This window comes from Felis catus, chromosome B4 (assembly GCF_018350175.1).
Source record: "Felis catus isolate Fca126 chromosome B4, F.catus_Fca126_mat1.0, whole genome shotgun sequence".
Lineage (NCBI taxonomy): Eukaryota > Metazoa > Chordata > Mammalia > Carnivora > Felidae > Felis > Felis catus.
The window spans coordinates 93,349,335-93,366,077 of NC_058374.1; the positions used below are offsets into that span (position 1 = coordinate 93,349,335).

The 16,743-nt window shown below is 40.0% G+C and overlaps 1 long non-coding RNA gene across 1 annotated transcript in view; it reads left to right on the forward strand.

Annotated features, from left to right (window-relative positions):
• Positions 1-16,743, forward strand: part of LOC109501655 — a 165,657-nt gene that overhangs the window by 49,751 nt on the left and 99,163 nt on the right. The window lies entirely within an intron of this gene.

Genomic DNA, 16,743 nt, shown 5'->3' on the forward strand with positions numbered 1-16,743 from the left:
TGACCCCAACAATACCTAAGACTGAAAAATGAGACAACTGGATTTATTGATGCTGATGGTGTAGAGAGCTCTTTCCCAGGCAGATTAATAGACATTCATGAAAACATGTGCTTGAGGGGAGATATGAGTATGAAAAAAGTATGTGCCAGGGGCACCTGTGTAGGTCAACTGGTTGAGTGTCTGACTCTTGTTTTCGGCTCAGGTCATGATCTCATGGTTTCCTGGGTTCCAGTCCAGCATCTGGCCCATGCTGGCATTGCAGAGCCTGCTTAGGATTCTGTCTCGTGCTCTCTGCCCCTCCCCACTCACACTGTCTCTATCTCTCTCAAAAATAAATTTTAAAAATTAAAAAAAAAAACAAGAAAAAAGTATGTGCCCACAGTGAGAATCCCAGTAAATCCCAGGCCACAGTTTGCAGTAAGTATAAGGAAATAAATGAGTGGTTAAGTCTCAGAGAAAATGGAATGGGGAATAGGAAAACATTTCCTTTATAATGAAAGAACTCTAACATAAGCAAAGTAAATAATTTCTCCAAACTGATATGGCACATATTAAACAGAAAAAAAAAAAAAGTCTAGGCATTCTCAAGCATTCCTGTTTATATTTGGGACAGAAAGTCATGCAAGTCTGCCACAGCAACTTCTGACTCAACGCGTCTCCGGAGGCAAGGGAAACCAAAACAAAAATGAACTATTGGGACCTCATCAAAATAGAAAGCTTCTGCACAGCGAAGGGACCATCAGCAAAACTAAAAGGCAACTGACGGAATGGGAGAAGGTATTTGCAAACAACATATCAGATGAAGGTTTATTATCCAAAATCTATAGAGAACTTACTAAACTCAACACCCAGAAAACAAATAATCCAGTGAAGAAACGGGCAAAAGACATGAATAGACACTTCTCCAAAGAAGACTTCCAGATGGCTAACAGAAACATGAAAAAATGCTCAACATCACTCATCATTAGGGAAATACAAATCAAAGCCATAATGAGATACCACCTTACACCTGTCAGAATGGCTAAAATGAACAACTCAGGCAACAACAGATGTTGGTGAGGATGCGGAGAGAGAGAGGATCTCTTTTGCACTGCTGGTGGGAATGCAAACTGGTACAGCCTCTCTGGAAAACAGTATGGAGGTTCCTCAAAAAATTAAAAACAGAACTACCCTACAACCCAGCAATTGCACTACTAGCTATTTACTCAAGGGATACAGGTATGCTGTTTCAAAGGGACACATGCACCCCAATGTTTATAGCAGCATATACTTTATAGCCAAAGTATGGAAAGAGCCCAAATGTCCATCGATGGATGAATGGATAAAGAAGATGAGGTATATATACATAATGGATTATTGCTGGGCAATCAAAATTAATGAAATCTTGCCATTTGCAACTACGTGGATGGACTAGAGGGTATCATGCTAAGCAAAATTAGTCAGAGAAAGAAAATATCATATGACTTCACTCATATGAGGACTTTAAGATACAGAACACATGAACAGAAGGGAAGGGAAGCAAAAAGAATATAAAAACAGGGAGGGGGACAAAACATAAGAGACTCTTAAATATGGAGACCAAACAGAGGGTTACTGGAGGAGTTGTGGGAGGGGAGATGGGCTAAATGGGTAAGGGGCGTTAAGGAATCTACTCCTGAAATCGCTGTAATACTATATGTTAACTAACTTAAATTAAAATTATAAATTATAATTAAAAAATAAATTTTTTTTGTAAATTAAAAATTTTTGTAAATTAAAAAAATAAAAATTAAAGTAAAAAGATATGAAAATACACAAAAAAAAGTCATGTAGGTCTTTGTTCTAAACAACTAATCTGATCTAACATGAAATAGACATTTTTTTAAGGTTTATGCATTTTTCAGAGATAAAGACAGAGCATAAGTGGGGGAGGGCAGAGAGAAGGAGACACAGAATCTGAAGCAGGCTCCAGGCTCTGAGCTATCAGCACAGAGCCCACACAGGGCATGAATTCACAGACCTCAAGATCATGACATGAGCTGAAGTCAGACACTTAACCAACTGAGCCACCCAGGCACCCCAAAATAGACATTTCTTAAACAAAATCGTAAAACATATGTATGGGAGTTACCAGTCTTTTTTATCACTTATAAGGTAATATTCTGTTTTCAATGTTTCTATCATCTGTACAATTTTAATTTTTTTTAACGTTTATTTATTTTTGAGACAGACAGAGACAGAGCATGAACGGGGGAGGGGCAGAGAGAATGGGAGACACAGAATCGGAAGCAGGTTCCAGGCTCTGAGCCATCAGCCCAGAGCCCGATGCGGGGCTCAAACTCACGGACGGTGAGATCGTGACTTGAGCTGAAGTCAGACGCTTAACGGACTGAGCCACCCAGGCGCCCCATCATCTGTACAATTTAATTAGGAAGTAAAGAATCAGCTTATAGAGATCATGAGCCCACATGCCTCTTACTCATATTTCAAATTATAATCCTATTGCAATGATTTTTGATCCTCAAAGAGTGCAACAAAATAATATATTGAACTTTTTCTTGTTAAAAAAAATACCAATTTAGAGACCTACTATAAGATACTTCAGATAGTCTCAAGCCAAGTAGCAAAATTCTAAAGTGCAGAAACTATCATAAACTTACTTTGTAACTCTCAAAAGCTACTGCCAACAGTTCTAGGCCCAGAATAAGTGTTTAGTTCATACTCACAAAATTTCATTGAATGTTCAACATCTCACAAACACACACACACACACACACACACACACACACACACATACACACACACACACACACACACACATATATATATATATATTCTTTGTGTATGAAAATATTTCTGAGATCAAACATTTTCCACACTAAGTAGAAATTCCCATTGGGTTGTAAATGAAAAGATTTATTAGATATTACTCAATTAGGTGACAATATTAATAGCCCCCATTAAACACTAATTTGCTCTTTATTCTGCAAAGACTAACACAGATGTAAAACAGGGGTTGGCCACCCTCAGAACATATGTCTAAGACAACAAGAAAGCTGAGAATAATTTGGAACATGAGCCGGTTGTCCTTTCCATACCTCCCTTTCCACTGCCAATTCTGCCACCGATGGAATTTAGCACTTTCCTATAGCATGTTCAACATCCTTGATGCTAGTAGTTTTGGGGTGTGTGTAGGATATGCGCGCGCACCCACACGTTAGATCAATAAGCGTTTGTCAAGTGTCTGCTCCCAGGCATCATGCTGGTGTTACAGATACAGTTGTGAAAGGTGCAGCATTGGGAGTCCGGCTGTCTAAATTCACACCATCTCATCATTCACTAGTTATAGGGCCTCAGGCAAGTCCCTTAGCCTCTAAGCCCCCAGCTTCTTTGTCTGCAAAATGAGGGTGCTAATAATGCCTACCTCGTGAATCCCTTGTAAATATTAAATAACTCATACACAGGGCATGGCACCTACTGACTGCAACAAACTTAGCTAGCATCATCATCATTGCATGGTCCCTCAGTCTTTACCCATCAGTAAACTAGAAGGAAAAGACACATACACAGATTATTCCAATTTTTGTGCTATGGTAAGTGGAACTCATAAGAGAGGCATTTATCTCAACTTGGAATTCAAGAAAGGTCCCTGAGCTGAGAGTGGAAAGATGAGTAGATTTAGCCAGATGAAGAAATGTTGCGGAGAGAAAAGCTTCAGCAAAATCACAGGGAGCATGTTGTGGCAGGAAGTGGATATGGTTTGCTGTTATTAAATGAAGCTCAAGGTGGGGAGTGGTCAAAATGAGGCTCATGAGGAAGGTGAGGACCAGGTCATGAGAAGTCTTATATACCATGTAAACATGACTACATTTCTTTACATCAACCAAATTTCCTAAGCTACGTTATATAAAGTACTGCTATTCATAGATATTTCATGAGATGTTCTTTGACATTCCTCAAAATAATAGCTTCACTATGACTTTTGTCTGAAAGAATCCTCACTTTTACCCCCCGTGAGTGATTCACGATGCATACATTAGCATATTGAAGACTCTGAGAAGTCCTGCAACAAAGGGACCTCTTTATCTTATGTTAGCCTGATTTTTTTTAAGTTTATTTATTTATTTTTGAGAGTGAAAGAAAGCATGAGTGGAGGAGGGACAGGGAGAGAGGGAGAGAGAGACTCCCAAGCAGGCTCCACACTGTCAACACAGAGCCCAATACAGGGCCTGATCCCATGACACGTGAGATCATGACCTGAGCCAAAGTAGGACGCCTAATCGACTGAGCCACCCAGATGCCCCGTCGTGTTAGCCCAATGTTTTTGAAATTGATTTTATTGTAGGACGTTATTTTTACAGAATGCTGGGAGAGGTTTTCCCAGGTTTTAATCAAAGAATGAACTATATAGTTCAGCTTAGTAAAATCCCTCTAGATACAGGGATACATTCAAAAGGAGCACTACTGGAGAGCATGAATGAGATGATGGTGCTCCAGGATGGAGGAGATGGACAGATTCAATAAGTATTCAGGAGGTAAAATCTTTAAGTTTGCCTGATGGAGTGGAGTGAGGGAGACAGCTGGGCAGAATGACCTAGCTTTCTGGCTTGAGCCAAAAGAATAGTAGTGCCACTTACTTCAAAAGGAATACAGAAAAATATGATGCAGGCAAAGGAATGAGGCATGGATCAGGTAAAGAACTTAGCTTTGAGACTTCCCAGGGAAATTATATGTAGTAATTAAGTCAACAAACCATTCATTATTCAGCCCCAATCCAAACCGGGATCATCTGACAAATAATTCCCTGGTCGTCCTAGTCAAAATGTCAAAGTCAATTCAAGATTTCATAATGTGCTAATTTGAACAGCAGATTTACCGATAATAAGATCAGAATTTAGTCATATTAAAAAGCTCAGGGTTTTCTTAATGCATTTCCAAAAGTAACCCCACCTCAGGACCTCTGCATTTGCTGTTCCCTCTGCTTCCCGTTCTCTTCCACCTGGCTCTTCCCCTGACTGGCTCCTTTCCACGTTCAGGTCTCAGCTAGAAATGTCACCTCCGTAGGGAACCCTTCTCTGACCACCTCATCTCCTCTGTGATTTATTATCCCAACACCCTGTGTTATTTCCTTCATATGCTTGTCATTAGCTGAAATTATCTTGCTTATTTAGTTGTTTACTCATTATTTTTTGCATCGTCCCTTCTGGATTATAAACTTCATGAGTGCAGGGACGTATGTCTGCCTTATTCATCGCTCCTTCCCCATTTCTAGAACAATGTTTGGCACAGAGTAGCTTCTTGGTAAATTTTATTTTTAATAATTGGATTCATTTTAAAAAACACTAGCACACAGTCTTGGACTTTTGGAAATCTGCTCAAGTTTATGGTTCTGAAAACAAGTAATTTTTTTGCCTGAAATCTCCAAGAGTAAAACAGAATTTTAGATTTAAATGAAAGCTAATTTCAGTATATTTGACTCAGAATTAGCCAAATATACTTAATCCTACTAATTATCCTCTCTCACATACACTCTTTAACCTAGTTATAGTAATATAATAAGGAATTAGACCCTTGATAGAAGTTGCCAAGTGTCATGTTTTTAAATAAAACAAGCCCTCAGGAGTTTGGAAGGGAGCCCAATAGACTCAGAGTTCAAAGCTTCCAGATCCATTTACATGTGGTAGCACTAAGGAAAGGCTATCCTACAGAGTGTTCCTACGGACAACATAGAAAACCAGGTTGTTATTTTTTTTTCTAAATTCTTCAGTTACAATCCAGTGAAAATAAAATGCGTAGGAAAAATGTCCAAGGTAATCAATACAGCCTCTTTAAGGGTCAGATGCTTTCAAAACCACAAGGGGAAGGGTATACATTTCTGGTCAGTTCTCTTTCTAGATGGTTTATTCAGCAATTTGGAGATTTTTATGGGGTTATACCAGTATTTTCATTAGTAAATTCTTCTAAGTGGAAGGAAAGGGGGAAAGAGTCCTATACCACTGCCCTACCTAGCACTGCTACAGAGAGCAGTTGCAGAGCAAGTAAAAAGGCTCCGTACCTAGAGCTCCCAAAGACATTGTCCTATTATGGACAGTCTGGAAGGAGAGGAGGGAAGCCGGTGGGTGCTGGGACAGATCAGGGCCACACAGAACACAGGGTTTGAGGCAGCAGCAAGGATCACTCAGAAAGGGCCACTCTCTTCCCTTGGATCCTTTCATTTCTGCTGCTTTTTCCCTTCTCAAAGTGTAGTCTGCAAAGTCCTGGGGACACTTTCAGGGGACCTGTGAGATCAAAACGACTTTTATAATAATGTTAAAGAAGGATTTGCCTTATTCACTATATGGATTTTTACACTGGTGGTGCCAAAGTAATAGCGGGTCAAACTGCCAGCACGTTAGCACAAGTCAAAGTGGTGTCCCCAAACTGTAGCTAATGGTCACGATATTCTCCAATATTCTTCACCACCACAAACTCAAGGGGAGGGGAGGGGTGGAAAGGAGAGGAGAGCAGAAAGAAGGAAGGAAAGGAGGGAGGGAAAGAGGGGGTAAGGGAAGTTAGTTTTACTAAAGAACGTCTTTAGTGGGTGCCTAGGGGGCTCAGTGGTTAAGCATCTGACTCTTGGTTTTGGCTCAGGTTATGATCTCGTGGGTTTGTGAGTTCAAGCCCCAAGTCGGGCTCTGTGCTGATAGCATGGAGGCTACCTGGGATTCTATGTCTCCTCTCTCTCTGCCCCTTCCCAGCTCACACACTCTCTCTCAAGATAAATAAGTAAACATGAAAAACAACTTTTTAAAAAGAATGTCCTTGGTGAAGCATTAAAAATTGTTAGTTTTATTAATTCTCAATACTTCAGTGTAGGTCTTTGTGATATTCTGTGTGACAAACTGGGAAGCACACATGAAGTATTTCTGCTCAGGTAGCACAGTTGTCCCCAAGAAAAATTCTTGTGTTAGTGTTTGAGTTGCAAGCTGAACTAACCATCTTATTTTTTCTTTTCATGAAACCCCATTTTTACTTCAAAGAAAAATTAGTTAAGATTTAGGTATTGGCAGGCATTTTCTTGAAAATGAATAAAGTGAGCCTGTCACTTCAAAGAACATATCTGATAATATGTGTTGTCCAATAACCTCTAAGAAACTACCTGTTGTGGAGATTTGGAGTAGTATCTACAACTATTAAAATACTCCTTCCTTTTCCAACTATATATCTCTGTGATGCTAGATTTTCTAAATATACTTCAACAAAAACAACATATACCAGATGGAATGCAGAGGCCAATATAAGAATTTAGCTGTCTTCTATGAAGTCAGACGTTAAAAGGATTTGCAAAAAATCCCAAAAAAATTTTCTTTCTTTGGAAAAATAATTTTTTTTTATAAAAAGATGTTATTTATGTCACATGTGATGGGTTTATTATTATTGTTTTCAAATGAACTAATATTTTTTAAACGTCTCAGTTTTGACTTCCAGTACAGTTAATATCCATAGATATAACCCAAAGAAACAAAACCTCTTTGGGATTCTCAATTATTTTTAAAAGTGCAAAAGAATCCCAAGACCAGAACCTGGTACAATAGCTGGTTATAATAGAAATATGTTACAGAACTATGTAAGAGAAATAGAAAAAAATGTATGATAAAAATATATAACAAAAATGCAAATCATACATTTCGAATAGCATAAATGAGATCATTTTCATTCTACCACAAAAGAGAGTTCCATTATGCAGTTAAAGTAAAAATTCAAGTAGTAGAGCCTGGTTTGCTACCTAGCATGTCCTCAAAATAACCGAAGTGAAGTGATTCTTATTTTAGCCATTCTGACAAGTGTGAGGTGATATATCTCCTTGTGGTTTTGATTTGCATTTCCCTGATGATGAGCGATCTTTGGACATGGTCATCCCTTGGTCATCTATGGGTCTTCTTTAGAAATATGACTGTTCATGTCTTCTACCCATTTTTAATTGGATTATTTGGAGTTTTTTGGTGTTGAGTTGGATAAGTTCTTTACACACTTTGGATATTAATCTCTTTTCAGATCTATCATTTGCAAATATCTTCTCCCATTCAGTGGGTTGTCTCATTGTCTTATTGATGGTTTCCTTTGCTGTGAAAAGGCTTTTTATTTGGGTATAGTCCCAATAGTTGAATTTTGCTTTTGTTTCCCTTGCCAAAGGAGACATATCTAGAAAAATGTTTCTGCAGCTAATTTCAAAGAGATTACTGCCTATGTTTTCTTCTAGGAATTTTATGGTTTTAAGTCTTACAGTTAGGTCTTTAATCCATTTTGAGTTTATTTTTGTATATGGTATAAGAAACTCATCCAGTTTCATTCTTTTGCCATGTAGCTATCCAGTTTTCCCAATACCATTTCTTGAAGAGATTGTCTTATTCCCAGAGCATATTCCTGCCTCTTTTGTTGAAGATTAATTGACCATATAATCTTGGGTTTATTGCTGGGCTTTCTATTCTGTTCTATTGATCTACGTGTCTATGTATCATACTGTTTTGATTTCTACAGCTTTGCAGTATATCTTGAAATATATCCAGTATAGCCAGAAATCTGGGATTATGATACCACCAGTTTTCAAAGGCCTGAGGGCTTTAAGGAGAATTCAGTTAAATCTGAAGAGGAATATCCCTTGTCGAAAATGAAAGTCTCTCCTGCTTGGGGGAGGAATCAAGGTCTTGGGTCCCCTGTGCCCTGACTTACTCCCTGCCACTGTCCAAAGGACACAGCAGAACCTCAGAGAGATTGGCCATCAATGCACCAAGAGGTGGAACATTAGCCCAGATTCCCAAAACCACAAGAATAGTTCCCATGCACCAATGGTGGCACAAAGTTGGCGGAGAGGAAGCCCTTAAAAAGACCACAGAGGGAGAGACAATGACATCTCAGGAGTAACCTGTGTGGCCAGATAGCTGATGCCTTCCTGGGCCTCTAAGATGTCTCAACTGTGCTTGAGAGTTTGGAATCTTGACTTAGCCTCCAATGGGAAGTCCCAAGAATAAGTTTAATTCCTCACCAGATCTTTGAAATGTGGGGAGAGAGTAAAAGTTAACTACTGAGTTAAAAGTAGATAATTGTGAATATTGTTTGACAATAAAAACAATGAAGTGTTGATAGATGCTATGACATGGACAAACGTTTAAACACATTAGGCTACTTGGCAATGAGAAAGAATGAAATATGGCCTTTTGTAGTAACGTGGATGGAACTGGAGAGTGTTATGCTAAGTGAAATAAGTCATACAGAGAAAGACAGATATCATATGTTTTCACTCTTATGTGGATCCTGAGAAACTTAACAGAAGACCATGGGGGAGGGGAAGGAAAAAAAAAAAGGGTAGAGAGGGAGGGAGCCAAACCATAGAGACTCTTAAAAACTCAGAATAAACTGAGGGTTGATGGGGGGGTGGGAGGGCAGGAAGGGTGGGTGATGGGCATTGGGGAGGGCACCTGTTGGGATGAGCTCTGGGTGTTGTATGGAAACCAATTTGACAATAAATTTCATAATAAAAAAAATTTTTTTAAATAAACATATTAGGCTAAATGAAAAAAAAATTCACAAAAGGCCAAATATTGTATGATTCCATTTATAGGAAATGTCCAGAATAGACAATTTATAGATGAAAAGTAGGTCAATGGTTGCTAGGGGACAGAAGGGATAACCACTAAATAGTAGGGTGTTGTGGGGGGAAGGAGAGGGCAGGTGGTAATTAAAATGTTCTAAAATTTATTGTGGTGATAATTTCACAACTCTATGAATACACCAAAAAACACTTAATTTTATACTTTAAATGAGTGAAGTGTATGGTATGTGAATTATTTCTCAACAAAGCTATTACAAAAAATAGTAGATAAATGTGATAACTCTTGCTGACTTGAGTTCTGTCTTGAGGATCATACCCATTTTATGTGTATGATACTTTACAAAGTTATTTTATAAAGTTGTGTCAAGCCGAGGTGCTAACTTCTAAACAGACACATTGTAACAGCTCAGGACCTAATAAGCAAGCCCAAGACACAAGCACTGGGGAAAGGTGCAGCAGAGAGCAGATCATGGGCTCCAGGAACATGTGGTGGCAACAGGTGGTCTAGGCAAGTAGCCTGCACCACCAAGGAACCACTGACACCACCAGGGCACCATCTCAGGGAACACCAAAAATGTGGAAGGGCAGCCAACATCAAGGACATCTTGAGCAGATTGCAAGGCCCCATTTCATGTAAGAGGCCCAGTGGCTGGAGTCCCACCCTGTACATTATTGTAGTGAGGGCTGCAACCCTAGAGAGACTTGGGAAGTTATCCAAGAAGGACCTAAGACAACCAAGCAGGGACCTAATTAGTGATAATAATAACATAGGTATATAATTTATGTCATTTATGTATTAAAATATAAAGTATAAATCAGCTTGGTTCTTCTGTGATAATAAAAATAACAAACACTATTTGCCAGTACTGTTATATGTAGTTTTATTTATAAATTTACTAAATCTTCACAACAACCCTCTGAAATAGCTATTATTATTCTTCTCATTTTAAAGATAAGAAAACTGAATCACATAAAGATGGAGTAATTTGCCTAAGGTCATTAGTAAGGGCAGAGCTGAGATTAAAACACAGGCAGTAGGTCCCAGGGCCCATCTGAACAATCCTACCATCTGCATTTAGGGTAGAGGCCCACTTGTTGCAGCTGCTTCATCAGGACCAGCAGGGATCATGGTTGATGTTGAATCCCCTTCTGCATTGAACTAAAGATCTTTAAAGCCTTTCCATGGGAGACGGATTGGTCCTGGAGCCTGGGCTGGGTCTGAGCCTACAGTTAGTGGTTAAGGGATGGCCACTCTAGAGAGAAGCCAGATAGGGAGCCAGGCAACTGCTGACACACCTCGTTATCTTTTCATTTTCACCACAACGCTGAGCCTCGTACTATTTCTTTCATTTACTGATGAGAACACTGAGGCTCAAAGAAGCTACACAATTTGGCTGAAGACCCAGAAAGCAATAGATCCAAGACTGGATCCCAGACCTTGTGATTGCAAGGTGGCTTTTGGACTTCTGAAGACAGTATCAAACAGCAAGTGAATTGGGAAATAGGGTGGCAGAATGGTTGCAAACGTGCTTGCAGATTAACTCCAGCCATGCCAATTACCCTATGATTTTGACAGAGTCTTAGAACCTTCATCATAGAACAGGTTTAGTGGTAATAATCATGTCTACCTCCTGGAGTTGCTATGGGAATTAAATGAAACACTGTGTATGTGAAAATCTATCTGATAGAGCGGAAGCATACAGTAGGTGCTCAATAAGTGGTAGTTGTTTTAGGCAGGCAATCCTCTTATTGTACTGCTGAGTAAAGGCAAACTCTGAGGCAGGCATCCCAGATCCTTCTCCTGAGCAATTTTACCTCTTGACTCAGAAAACATCAGTGCTGGAAGGAACATTAGAATTGACTGGATCTAGATCTCTTTTTTAACAGATGAGAAAATTGAGGGGTAGAGTAGTTACATGAGTTCTCCAAGGTTTTACAGCTAGTTAAAAGGAGAGCAAAACCAGATCTTTTATTTGTAACTTAAAGTTTTAAAAAGCTATTAGGAGGATATTAAGAAAAAGAAGAAGAAGAAGAAGAAGGAGAAGGAGAAGGAGAAGGAGAAGGAGAAGGAGAAGGAGAAGAAGAAGAAGAAGAAGAAGAAGAAGAAGAAGAAGAAGAAGAAGAAGAAGAAGAAGAAGAAGAAGAAGAAAGCTTAAGAAGAAATAAAATTGAGACAACCTCAGGTCACCCTTCAATGAGGGATGCACCTTAGTAGAAAAAGAAGGTCTGTCACACCTGAGAAGAGCAGGATGACTGATAATGCCCTGGTGGAGGCTCTCTCTCACTGTCAGCATGAACACATGAAGGGATACTTCCTGGGAAGCAGCAAGTATTGCTTTCAGATACTCATTCCATATTATCACATCCGTACCCTGCGGTATTGTCTGACCGAACAAAGGAAACTGGACTTTGGTTGATACACAAGAGAAGTTAACAATAGGAAGGGAACCAGTGTCTTGGAAAGCATATGGTAGCTATGTGATTAGTGTTAGTAAAAGTATCTGGGGGGGGGGGGGGGAGAGAAAGAAAGAAAGAAAAAGTCCTTTATTTGAGTGGGCTGCCTTCACTTGCTAAAGACTAACTGAAAAGTGAATGAAATTAACAAGCAGGTGTTAGATGAGAATGCAGAATTTTAGAGAAGGTGTATTGAACAGGACAGGTGATAAAGGGCTTTCAGAACGAGGTTTGAGGCAAACAAATGTGTATTTTGCACGTGTGTGTGTGTGTATGTGTGTGTGTGTATATATATATATTAGCAGAGAGTGCCTGTCTTCTCCCTTTGCAGTTAATTTAAGAGCTGCCCTCCAAAGCAAATTAAATTGTGTCCACTGTGCTATTTACAAGTGTCAAGGGAGGTGCTTGGGCATGATGGGAAATGTGGTGGGAGTATGGCAGGGCAAGGAAGGTAAGGATTAAGGAAAAGAGATTCCAAACTGAAATTGCTGGGTCCACCTGCTATGCATTAATTATACAACAATTACTGTCTGTTTAGAGTCAGTGCTGTATCTTTTAAGAGAAAGAAGTACATTTGGGACACACTTGACCAATCTACTCACAAAGAAAGAAAAGGTTAGAATTCTGTATGTTTTTCTAACCACATATATTATTAAAAGAAACTAACAATCCCATTTAATAAAAACACACTGAGTGATTATCAGGCAAAGAGATCAGCCTAGACTTCAAACCACTGTTCTAGTCCTGTTTGTCTTGTTATTTTTAAGCCCCCAAGTGATGTTAACTCACAGATTGTTTTACATAGACTTGCATTTCTACTTAAAGAGGCACTTGGTACAAATATGCAAAGGAAAAAGACAGCACCATCAGTTGTGACATCACACACTAACAAGACCAATCCCAAAGACCATCACTCTTCCTGAAGATTCTCCCAATGAGAGAATCACAAATGTTATGGGAAAAGCGAATTGCCCCAAAATTGAAGTGAGAAAGTTGACATAAATTACAGATGATGCAGAATTCCAGTCTAAATATGTACTCGCTCCATGGCAGATGTTACCATTCATTGCCTGCGTGCTGGGACTGCCAGTTCTCATATAGAAGATGCTGTAGTTAGGTGCTCTGCTCAGGGGGCACCTGTCTTTTCCTGAGGAGACATTCTTGGGAAAGTCCATTCTTTGGAAAGTTTGTCTTTCTTCTAATCTTGGGATTTTGATGGTCCTTGACCTTTTGTCTTCACAGAACATTTGCAACCTTACTAGCAACCCTCGCTAGCCTTCATCTCCCTCAACTTCTTTCCCAGATATGATTTTAGGTTGGTGGGCAACTATTCACGTTTTTCCAGGAGCTTCTGGGTAAACAGGTGTTGCTGGAATTTTGTGGGGTTTGTTTGTTTGTTTCTTTGTTTTGTGGGGTTTTTTTATGTTTGGTTTTTGTCTGTTTACACCATTGTTTGGCCCATTTCAGTCATTTTGGGGAACTTTTATTTAAACACGTACCCACAACTTACGAGTACTATTTTCATAATGTTTTTCATTAGTCTGTCCTGTATTTTAGATTGCCTTGACCACATGAATACACACAGAAGTAACTGGAATACATATAATTTCTATATATCTCTGTTAACATGTTGGTGTACCTCTATGAAAAATGTTGTCAGTGCTCTCTTGCTCATTAAGTAATTTAGGTAAGAAATCAATAACAGCTCTCACTCACTAAAGATAAGATTGGAATTGGAGCCTTCATTAACAGGATTAGATTTTACCTCATCCCATTCTTTTCTGGAGCCAAAATGCCTAAGCAGGGAGAACCTCCATTGGTGTCAAGTTTCTGGGGTTTTACAAGGTATAAGAAAGAACCGAGTGGGAAAAACCTTCTCTTGTAAGAAGGAGGGCAATTCCAGCGGGAGGGGACATGGGCACAAGTCTATACGCATTGGAGGGGACAGTAAGAAAAGAAAGGGCAATTGAGGAGAGAGAGATCAACAATTTAGAACTCCTTCTTCCTGGGGTGCCTGGGTGGCTCAGTCAGTTAAGCATCCAACCCTTGATTTCAGCTCAGGTCATGATCTCATGGTTCATGAGATTGAGCCCCACATCAGGCTCAGTGCTGACATGGAACCTGCTTGGGAAACTCTCTCTCCCCCTCTCTCTGTTCCTCCCCCCTGCTCACTCATGCTCGCTTTCTCTCTCTCTCTCTCAAATAAAGAAATATTTAAAAAGAAAAAAAAGGAACTCCTTCTTTCCAAAGCCTCAATCCTTTGAGTGCTTTCTTCTACTTAGCACACAGCAGGGAAACTTAAGTTTAAATTGCTACTGCCTCTGTTCCTCCTATACTGTGTGGTTCTTACTGAAACATATCTGGTCCTGGGGCCAAAGATCAGGGCAAAAAGGAAAAATCTCCACACTGCAGCCTTTGCTAGAGTGATAAAGGCAGCCCAGGGGCCCTAGTCCTCCAAATAGACCCAACTAGAACAATTCCTCCATCTTTCTCGGTGGAGAAGCTCAGTAAATTAAGCACTTTAGTGATCCATAAATATTGAATTCTTTCCGAATCTGCAAGAATCTTGTCTTTCCTTTACCAGAGGACGTGGGATACTAACATGCTGATTCTGAGAATTTCAATATTTGTCAGGTTCCTAGGAGCCATTATGGAAGGGAGGTTTGTTTACCTACTGCTATTCTTTGGGGTTGTGGAATTTTTTCATCCAGGTTTTCTTAAAAACTTCAGGAAATAAAAAGGCTAAGGGAAATATAGGAATGCCTCTGGGACAAACGATCATCCACAAAATGTTCATTTAGGTTACACAAATGAAACGTACTTATAGTATCTTTAATAGTGACTGCACTAGATGTAAGATAAAGTACATAGAGTGAGACGTTGGTTCTCAAATTTTAAGGTGCCTGAAGATCACCTGTGGGACTTGCTAAAAATAAAAATCACAGGGTATACCATCCCCTGAGATTCTGGAGTGGGGCACCCCAAATCCATATTTGCAGGGAGCCCCACAGTGAGCTTGTTGCAAGTGGTCCTAAACCGTCAAAAGACATCAGCTTCTCACAAGAATCTCAATTTCCACCTTCTCCACTTGCTCTCCTTGCATTCTTTCATTCCACCAGTGACTTCCATGTTCACAAACTGTGCTCTATTCAGTCCTCATCTTGCTTGACCTGTTGACAGTATTTAGCACAGTTGATCACTTTTCCCCCCTTGAAACCCTCTTCACTTGGCTTCTAGGGTTCTAATCTCTCTTGGTTCTCCTTCTCCCTTCCTAGGTACTCTTTGTTAATCTCATTTGCTGACCTTATTTTCCTAATTTCTAAGCCTTGGAGTGCCCAGGGTTTCAATCCACAGGCCTTTCCACTTCTCAGTCTACTCTCATTTCTTCAGTATTTTTATCCAGTCTACTGTTTTCGCATACCCTGTTAATGCTTGGAATTCCCAAATTTATGTTTATCGTCCACTCCACTCTCTGGAGCTCCAGACTTAGATAGCCAGTTGCCAATTCAGCATCTCCACTTGGATGTCTAATCACCATACATTAACGTGTACAAAACCCCTGACTTCTACTTCCTCTCTTAGAGCTTGCTCCTCCATTGGGCGCCTGGGTGCCTCAGTTGTTAAGCATCTGACTTCAGCTTAGGTCATGATATCACGACTTGTGAGTTTGAGTCCCACATTGGGTGAACTCGAGCTTTTCTAGCGCTCTCTCTCTCTCTCTCTCTCTCTCTCTCCCTCTGCCCCTCTTGGGATTCTGTCTCTCTGCCTCTCACTCACTTGGCCTTCTCTCTCTCTCTCAAAAAATAAAAATTAAAAAAATAAAGAACTTGCTCCTCCATCGATATTTTTCAGCTTAATAAAGGGTAACTCTAGGGGCTCCTGGGTAGCTCAGTCAGTTAAGTGTCTCGCTTTGGCTTAAGTCATGATCTCAGTTAGTGGGTTCAAGCCCTGCATCAGGCTCTGTGCTGATAGCTCAGAGCCTGGAGCCTGCTTCTGATTCTGTGTCTCCCTCTCTCTTTGCCCCTCCCCACTTGTACTCTGTCTCTCTCTGTCACTCAAAAATAAATAAACATTAAAAAAAATTTAAAGGATAACTCTATTCTTCCAATTGCTAAATCCAACAACCTCAGAGTCACCACTGATTTCTCACTTTCTTCACAGTCCACATCCAAACCATCAGCAAATCCTGTCAGCAATACTAGGAGATGTATGCCAAATCCAACCACTTCATGCCATTTCCAATACTATCATCCTGGTCTAAGCCATGATCATAGCTCCAGCTGGATTAGTGCCATGGCCTTCTAACTGATCCCACCACTTTTACTCATGCCTGCTCTCCTACTCTGGTCTCCACACAGCAACCAGAGTGAACCTCTTAAAACACAAGTCTTGTCACTCCTCTGCTCAGAAGCCTTCCCATTTCAAGGCAAAATCCAAATTCCCCACAATGACACACATAAAACTACCTTATTTCATCCAGTGCTTTCTCTCTGGCCTCATCTTGTACCATTCCTCCCTTCCCCCCAGCCTTTGCACTAGCCATTTCCTCTGCCTAAAACCGTCTTCTCCTGGAGAGCCACATGCCTGCTACCTTACTTCCTTAGGTTTCCACTCAAATGCCATCTCATTAGACAGGGCTCCCTAACAGTGATAAGGCAGTTTCTGAGATGTCCCCAGTGATCCCCACTTGCTGTTATATAATCCCCAACATTTGAATGTGG